This window comes from Triticum aestivum, chromosome 2D (genome assembly GCF_018294505.1).
Source record: "Triticum aestivum cultivar Chinese Spring chromosome 2D, IWGSC CS RefSeq v2.1, whole genome shotgun sequence".
NCBI lineage: Eukaryota > Viridiplantae > Streptophyta > Magnoliopsida > Poales > Poaceae > Triticum > Triticum aestivum.
This window is the reverse complement of record NC_057799.1, coordinates 440,122,101-440,131,759: the sequence shown is the minus strand read 5'-3', so window position 1 is coordinate 440,131,759 and position 9,659 is coordinate 440,122,101. Positions and strand designations below refer to the sequence as shown.

The 9,659-nt window shown below is 49.1% G+C and overlaps 1 pseudogene; it reads right to left on the bottom strand.

Annotated features, from left to right (window-relative positions):
- Nucleotides 1–4,850: 4,850 nt before the first annotated feature.
- On the bottom strand, nucleotides 4,851–9,376 carry LOC123049539 (potassium channel AKT3-like; annotated as a pseudogene).
- Between the last annotated feature and the right edge of the window lie 283 nt (nucleotides 9,377–9,659).

Below are 9,659 nucleotides of genomic sequence, written 5' to 3'. Positions count from 1 at the left end.
CGGGGGCATGCGTCCAGGCAAGACAGGAAGCGCGCAGCGTGGCCGGCGAGGTCCTCGTCAGTGCACTGGATGTCCATCTTCTCGCCCAGGATCACGAATGTCGCCTTGGCGATGCTGCAGCCGCGCGCCATGGCGTCGTCGACGGCGCGGACGATGCCCACGGACTCGTCTCCCAGGTAGAATCGCAGGTAGAGGGCGCGGACGGCCTGCCGCTGGTCCCTGCGTGCCAACAGGCTCTGGCTGCTTCTGCCACGGACAGGTTGGTCCGAGCCTTCTTGGATAGAGCGGACTTGGAGCCGTCGTCTTTAAGCTTGTGGCGCTTAAGGTCTAAGGTGATGCGACTGATCGCGAGAGGGAGATGCCTCCACCGTCTGCTTAAGATGCTGCTTCTTGCGGCGCCTCGTACGTCGAGACGATCTAGAACGGACAGGAGAATGTCATCCGGCAGCTTACTAAGCCTGTCTTCCTGCTGCTGCTCCACTTCCTGCATGGATGAATTGATTGATGTAGACAAAGGAACATTCGTTACTTTATTTTTGAGAAAAATCTTCCGATCCAATAATAATATGCAGTAGCAGTACAAATGTCATCAAAAGTATCAAAAATTACAACCAAGTCCGTGAACACAACGACTAAAAGCACTTGAGCGATTCGAAGTCGGTGTGCTAAGACCAAAAAGCCAGCGCATCAGAATAGCCACGATTACCCACGATTACCGACTATGTGAAGCGTGGATCGGAAGAGTCATTATTTCTATATAAACACACCAAGGAAAACAAGGGCTGGCTACGTACCTCCTCCCCACCTTTTGAGGAAGGAAACGATTCATGTTACAGTTTGACTACGTTTAAGCCGAAGAATCTCTGCTCGCGATTCTATACAGACTGGAAAAGTTGAGAGACGCACCTGGATGCACCGTGTGTTACTGGCCGCCGCCATGGATGCTCTCAGCTTACAAGCTAGGCCGTTCAGCGTTCAGCGAAACGCAGCGATAAATACGAGCAGCACCGGAACCTAGGGCAAAAAGAACGTGCGGCCCTCCAGCTTATCAGGCCGCGTACGTACGACTCCGAGCAGCATTCAAAACAAGCGCGACCCCGCCTACAACACGTAGGTACGATGCGTTTGTTAGCCATCGAAACACATCTGTTTATATACCCCTTCATTTCAAATAAGTGACTCAATTTTGTACTACAAGTAGATTTTAGATCGTTCCTGCGTTCCCTCGGAAAAAAAAAAAACACACACACCAGCGAACCATATCCCTCTCTTGAAAAACCCTATTTGCCGCATTCTGCATTATCGACCTATCGCACACCTTCGATGTTACATGGGTCGGCTTAGTCAGTTTTTTTTTCGTGCGAGCATTTTCCGGTTTCGGGAACCTTCTGGATGGTTCCTGGCCCGGTTTTCCGGTTTTGTTTTTCATTTTCACTTCTACTTTTCTTTTTTAGTTTCTTTGTTTCCTTTTTTGTTTTCTCTATTCCTTTTTATTTTCTCCTTTTTTCAAAATTTTACAAAATATTTAAAATTTGTTTCTTTTTCAAAAAAATGTGTTCACATTTTGAAAGAACTGTTTGAAGTAAAAAGAAACAGTTTTCAAAATTTTGTTCATGTATTAAAAAAGTGACCGCATTTCCGAATTTGTTGGGAATTTCAACATTTGTTCTCAAAATTTAAAATAGTTTGTGCTTTGAAAATATGTTTCTGTCAAAATTTTGTTCCCATTTTGTTCACAAATTTTAAAAATATTCATGTTTTCGGAAAATAGTTTGGGAATTTCATAATTTGTTCACGATTTCAAAACAATTTAAAAATTGTTCGTAAGTTCAAAGAATTGCCCGACTTTTAGAAAATTGTTTGTGACTTTTTCAAAAAAGTGTGAAGTGTGATACTGCATTTAGTTCTTTAAGTGTTGTGTTGCATATCGGTTGCCAGCGCTCTTCGGTTGTAGTTGTGGAAAATATAGGATGATAATATTATGTTGTTGTATTGATTTGACCCTCATATAAGGTATATATAGAAGTACATGAGGAATAGAGGCTTGGAGTACAAGACAAGTCACATGTAGTTTAAACTTATTCTATCTCTATCTTCTTAAAATTCTGAAATAAATCCAGAAATAATGCGAGCGCCAGGACTTGAATCTTGATGGGCTGAGAATACCACTATCCCTTGAACCATCCAAACACAACTTGGTTCGCAACCCAATTATAACAGTAGTGTCTATCAGCAAGGGCGCATATGTACGCACTCGTGGGTTCGATTCCCGGCCAGCACACTACCCTGTTTTGCGATTTGACTGGCCGACTATTTGTAGCACAGAACGACATATAGGAGGTCCCCCTCTCTGTACGATAAACTTGGGCATGTTATAACTGCCCCAGTTGTGCCACCAAAAGAGCCTAGTTTACTATAAACTACTTTCTTCTGTGATGTAATCGTACATTGATGGATTGTGGAAATTGTGGTGCTGGTGGTACAAAAAAGTCCTAATATTATTTCTACAATTTGCAATTATTGAATAGGACAAAAAACTTTGAAAGTTGGCATGTGACCGTCAATACACGCAGGGAAAAAAGTAAAATATGTCATGTCTTACAGTATATCAAGAAAGAAAAAGGAAAGAAAACGTAAAGTTGTTATCTGACCAATACCAAAAAATTGTAAATTTTTCCATGTCTTACCAATTTCCAAAAAAGTTGTCATGGTGTGTACATGTCTCATGTTATGAGAATGCCAAATGAATCCTATTAGTTGCCATGTGAACGTTGCAAAGAAAATGGCATGTTGCTTATAATGAAACTACCATGGTATTTATTGGTGAAACTACCATGGTATTTATTGGTGAAACTACCATGGTCTAATTTAATAAATTGCCATGTTCCTAATAATAGAACTGTCATGTTCTAAGAACTAAAAATGCCATGACCTGATTTATAAAAATATCATGGTCTAATAACCAAAATTGCCATGGCCTAATTTATAAAAATGCATGCTACCTATAATACAACTAGCATGGCCTAAAACTTCCATAGACTAATTAAAATAGAACATGTCATGGTATACTTAATAAAAATGCCATTGTCTAATTATTAGAATTACCATAGTCGCTAAAAATTTACCATAGTCTAGCCAATAAACAATGCCATGAACTAAAAAATAAAAATGACATGCTACCTAAATAGAAACTGCCGTTACCTACTTTTTTTGCGAAAAACTTTTGATCTATTCATCTTCAATCATGGCAGTACAACGAACACCAGAAATAATAAAAATTACATCCACGTCCATAGACCACCTAGCGACGACTACAAGCACTGAAGCGTGCCAAACGCGCCGCTGTCATCGCCCCTTCCTCGCCGGAGTCGGGCACAACTTGTTGTAGTAGACAGTCGGGAAGGCATCGTGCTAAAGCCCCATAGGACCAGCGCAACAGAACAGCAACCGCCGCCGATGAAGGATCCAATTCGAAGACACACGAACATAGACGAAAAACAACCAGATCCGAGCAAATCCACCGAGAATAGATCCGTTGGAGACACACCTCCACACGCCCACCAACGATGTTAGACGCACCACCAGAATGGGGGCTAGGCGGGGAGACCTTTATTCCATCTTCAGGGAGCCGTCGTCGTCTCGTCTTCCTGAGCAGGACACAAACCCTAACAAATCTGAAAGGAACGACTAACAACAAAGCCCTCTCGCCGGCCCTTGCTAGGATCCACCTCGCTTCCATGGCCCTAGGGCCACCGGAGACGAGGCAGACCTGCGGCGGAGCCGGCGAGAGGCACAAACCCTAGCTTTTTTGGTGGAGGAGGAGGCGGCTGCGTTGTCATTGGATGTTGCGTTGCGTCGCCTGCCATTGCCTACTTAATAAACATGTCATCATGTAAATACTAAAAATGCCAAGTTACCTATAATAAAAATGCACTATTTCTAGTCTTCGTTGTACTACCATAATTAAAGATGAATAGATTGAAAAAAAATCGCATGTTTTTAAAGTGCACATACCAAGATTAGGAAAAAAACCTTCTCTATGAAATGTCATGCTCTAAAGAGTTAAAAAAAGTTGTGAATCGCCGAAAAGGAGTAAACCTGGGCGGTGCGTGCCCTCAGAAAAGGGCAAACTCGGATGGTCCATGCCCTCGCCATACTACCCCCAAAGAGGAGGAGGAGGCCAGTGACAGATGAATAGCTTCGGCCGTGAGTAGACCGACTCGATCCATATTGCGTCTTCAACCCCTACTTTCGTGACGAACAGTGAACTTTCTCCATAGCTCATAGCTCAATAATGTTAGACCTACAAAAATCTACAAATATTTTACTTAACTTTCCAATCTAATCCCCCTGAATTCAACCGGGGGGGGGGGGAGGGGGGAGGAGGGCTTCATCCCCCTATTACCCATTATAATTCTCCACATCAGCTTGTTTGTATAAAAATTAAGTAACCTTTTGTAGATGTAGCATTATTTCTCATAGCTAGTACATCATGTCAATTTTTTTAGCCCGATGACATGTAGAACTACGTAGGTTATTTTAACGTTGCATGTCATTGCATGAATTTGAGAATTTGCTAATAAGGTACCGTGGACACAAACATTTAAGGGGTGATCACTCATTGTCCGCGGACACATGCGGGTATTTCTGTGGAAGTTCAAAGAGCCGGATTTGTTAGGTCTGGCCGTAGATGTTGTAAGTTGTAGAAATAAGTCAAGACAGGAGGATCATATTTCCGGCCAGAGCTATGCAATCCATATTATCTTCCTATAAGTATGTATTATTTTTCATTTTTGAAAGATCCAATAAATTACAACCAATGCAGGACTCAGACATTTGGTTCCTGGGCGTATCTACACCCTCTATGAAAAAGAAATTTAGTAATTCAACAAAAAGTCAAAAAGTTTCTGAAACTTTTTAGAAATAAAGTTGACCTTCCATTGTACTTGTGAGAATAATTCCGCAAAAGAAAATTCCCCTTTGACTTGTTTTCAAAGATGACAAATTTTTAGCCATGAAGTCAATGTTGGTTTTCTTTTTGTGAAAATCTATATACTAGTGCAAAAGAAAGTCAAATTTATTCTAAAAAGAACTTCTAAACTATTTTGACTTTTTGTTTAATTATTAAAAATCCCCCGTATATACAACCAGTTTTCGAAGTGTAATTTCCCAACCAATGTATCAGTGGTTTCATTATTGATTCCTATGCGCGCTGGTAGTGTCAGGCGCCCACTGATCGGAGACAAGGAGGAGGTTGTCACCATCCCTGACGAGTCTCACGTCGTCGATCTCGGCGCCGTCGCTCGTTATTACCCTCGTCGGCGCGAACCCGAATCTTTTCCCTCCGAGCTCGAGCAGCTGTAGCATCGTCTCCGGCACGAACACGAGCAGCCTCCTCTCGCCCCGTCCCTGTTCAGGGCACGAGATGGTCACCCTGACGTGCGAGCTGATCGGATTCCTCTCATGTCGGTGGTGGAAGCTCGTACCGCCGCCGCCGTCGTGTCGGTTTCCATGAAACGACGAGGAGATTACGCCGAAGAGGGAGTTCCGGAAGCTGGCCATCCGCTGCGGCGTGCTGCGCGCCGACGAGGAGTTTGACTGGCGGCCGACCCGGTTCGGCGACGACCCAACGCTACCGCTGGGCGGCAGGACTCTCGTCGACGGCACGCTCCTGAACCTCGTGACCTGCGGAGCCGTTGACGCGACGGCAACGCCCTCCTCCGTCGACGAGGGCTTCGGCGCTCCCTGCTGGTCCTGCTGGCGGTGCGACGCGAACAGTTGCTGAATGTCGGCGTGGGCGTGCCGGTCGGCCAAGGCCGTCGGCGTCAGCCCGCGGGCGTCCCCCCTGTCAGGATCAGCGCCGTGCTCCAGCAGGACCCTGACCATCCTGGCGTTTCCGTCCAGGACGGCGCGGTGCAGCGGGGTGGTGCCGTCGCTAGAGCACGCGGCGGCCACGTCCCCGCCGCAGCGGGCGATCTCCTCCAGCAGCACGGCATCGTCCTCCTCGACGGCGACGCGGGCGTACATGGCCCCGTCCCCCGCCGACAGGACCGCGCCGGCCTCCACCAGCAGCTGCACCACGGGCTGGTGCCTCCTGCACAAGGCCTCCCACAGGGGCACCTTTCCTTCTGGATCTGCACGTCAACCAATATCCTTTTTTTTTAGAATCACCGAGGGGGAGTTCCCCCAATATCCTAATTTGATACTAATTCTACTTAGAATTCAAATTATTCAGCAATTGCCATGAAATTTGCATAATATTTGCTGAGATTTTCAAAACTTTTACCCATATATACCTCTGGCATTCGCATCAGCACCATTCTCCAGCAGGCGCCTAACGCACTGCTCACTCCCATTTGAAGCTGCTATATGCTGTTCACAGATAAATAATCAAATCATGGACCGTTAATTTCCAGTTGAGAAACAAAATTAATCTGAGCCATTCAGATCCATGAACAAACTAAGCAAAATGAGCATTCTAAAAAAATAGGTGCGGCTACACGCCAGTCGACTGGTTTTTAAATTTGGGTCAGTCGGTTGTTCTGGACCGTTGCATGAAGATTGTTTGGCGCCTGACCCTTCTTCTTCCTCGCCTCTTCTTCTTCCCAAACCGCCAAACATGCCGCCGGCCACCGCCGCCTCGGCGCCCCGCCCTTCCCTGAACCGGCCCCACCTCCGGTCTTGTCGCTGCCCCCGGCCATCCCTCTAGTCCCGCCCACGTCTTTTTTTTATCCGGTGAAGCCCCGTCACTGTTCCCCACCACCGTCTCCATCCTAAACCCTAAGATAAATAATGGGGTAGCCCTCCGGTGAGCCCCTTCCTTCTCCTTCTTTTCATCCGGCGAACTCTCAAAATCGTCCGACCCTAATTTAAAATTCAGTCGACTGACATTTAGCTAAACTAAAAAAATGCGTCTCAATGATTACCAATGCTGTACGGCCACAATTATCGATTTCATTGGGGTCCAGGCCGCGCTTCAGCAGCTGGTGCATCAGAAAATCGTCTCCTCTGGACGCCGCGAAGCAGAGCGTGATTGGCAGATCAAGCTGGCCTGTGGCCAGCATGCGCTCGATGTCCTTGGCGATGCCCGAGATCACGCCGTCACCCTTGTGTTCCTTGAGGTACTGCATGCATGACCAAAAAAACCCCAAAAAATTCAGTGTTGTGGTCCTCTTTGTTGATGCTGGGTGGAGCATATATACTGAAAATCGACCTGGATGAGGTTGTTCATGATTATGGTGGCATCCCCAACGTTGGACTGGACGACCTTGAGGAAGTCGGCGCGATCCAGGCGCAGGAGCTGGCACAGGGACTTCGTCCTGGCCGTGAAGAGCTGAGGCCTGTAGCACAGGACTCCGATCTCGCTGATGACTTCGCCGGACTTGGCCATGCTGGCCAGCTGCATATACATGCTCACTCAGCTTGTGTGGTAGCAAGAGCTATGGAAAGAAACAGATCGTAGCTAGACTTGCCTGCTCTGCACCGTTGTTCTGAATTTCCAGCAACTCCTGCAGATGCGCCACTCACACGGATCAGCGAGAAAAGTTGAAGATAACCGAGGATCGGACGGATCATGAAGAGAGTGTGATCATTTTTACCACACTACCAGTGACAATGATGTAGAAATCCGAGGGCGCTTCGTTCTGCAGTATCACGTCTTCCCGCGGCGCAAAGTACTCGGCGCTCATCTCAGACACCTTCCCAAGCAATTGCGCAGCAGAAACAAGGTAACCAGTTGAGCAGATTCCCCACTGAATGCCATCATCATCATCATCTTGTTAGATCTCTGTTAGTAATGAAGTATTACCAGCTGAAAGATGAGGTCATTGGAGACCCCCTGGAAGAGGTAGACGTTCTGGACGAGCCCGAAGAAGAGGTGGTGCGAGATGCTGGACCTCAATGCTTTGGGCAGCGCGTCCAGCGTCTCCTGCTGCTGGAGCCCCTCCGAGTGCGTCCTGAATTTCAGGCTGAGGTGAGAGATCATCTGGTCCTGCAGCCGCTCCGGCAGCTCGTGCCGCTGCGCGAAGCTCGTTGCCGCCTGGATCTTGTCCCTCTGATCGATCAGATGACCAGAAGTCAGTCGATCGTCAGTATGGCTGGCCATCTCAACAAGAGGTTGCAGCTGTAAGACTTACGTATTTCCTGGTGCGGCTGGTGCCGTGGACGACGAGGTTGGTCATGTTGCCGATGAGGTAGGCTGTGAGGCCGAGATTGAAGAGCATGTAGAAGGTGGTGAAGAGCATCTCCCTCGAGTTGACGGCGTGCATGTCGCCGTAGCCGACGGTTGTGAGGGTGGTGATGGACCAGTACATGGACGCCACGTAGCGGTTCCAAAGGCTCTCGGTGTGGAACTGCGGCATGGAGATGCTGATCCAGGTCTCGGCCGGCTTCGGGTACCGGTCGGCGAGGAGATAGTAGAAGCACCCGGAGCAATGCACGGCGAAGAGCGTCACGGCCACGAGCTTGGAGCACCGGACCCAGAAGTAGCTGAACTTGCGGTCCTTCTCCATGCGGGACAGGAGGGCGCCAACACGCCGGAGTCGCCAGAGGCGGAGCATGCCGAAGACGCCGTAGGTCCGGAGGTCGGGAGGGAGGATCCGGCGGGAGAGCTCGGTGGGCACGGTGGAGGCCACGTCCAGGACGAGCCAGGTGGTGGCGTAGCGCCAGGCGATCTTGGCGGGGTCGTCAACGAGCAGGTAGGTCCTCTTGTCGGTGTAGGCGACGAAGAAGGTGAGGACGATGTCCATGGCGAAGAAGGCGTTGACGGTGTTGTCGGCGATGGCCAGCGCGCCGTGGGGGTTCTGGAGGAAGCCGAATTCGAACGGGGACACCCACGCGGAGTAGAGCACGAGGCAGACGAGGTAGCTGTCCCACAGCCGGTAGCGAGGGTCGTAGGGGGACACGACCCAGCGCCGGACACTGGGCCGTCTGAAGCTGTGGCTGTGCTGCGCGCCCAGCGACGGGAGGATCGCCGTGAAGACGCTGAACCGGCCGCCGCCGCTTTCGCCGCGAGACTGGACCCCGCCGCCCCGGCCCCACGGCGCGCACCGGGACCCGGACGTCATCGTGCGCCTGTCCGTCGAATCGAACGGCCGCGGTCACGTGACCGGCGCCGGCGGCGAGCCTTTGCATGCGACGGCGACGGCGACGCGATGCCCAGGTTTCGCTCGCGGCGGCGAGACGCGCGGGCGGTCGATCGTTCCGCCAGTGGCTTGCGATGTGCTGTCCGCGCCCGGGTTGCTTTATTTAGGCACGCAGAGTGGGCGCGGTGGACAGTGTCACTCGCTCGCTCGCGCGCGGCTTGGTCTCGTGTCTCTCGCCGGCAATCCAGAACCGAGCGCAGGGAGGCAACTTCTCCCGCTGTTTGCGGCGGCTGCTGTGCTCGATCTCAACGCCAACACAGCGACTGCCATCCAAAAGGTACTCCTAGTTTCCTACTCCTAGCTAGGATCCAAAAGTTGCTCCTAGTAGTTTCCAACTCCTAGTATCTCTTGTGTTCAAAAAAAATAAAAAACTCCTAGGGGTTGTTTGGAAACCAAATATTAGGCGTTGGCTTATAGAAAACGAGTTTTTAGGTGATTTTTAGCAAAACCAGTTTTACTATTTTTTCGTTAAGAATGAGTTTATATAAGACTACGTTTAGGTTGGAAAGTGTGTTC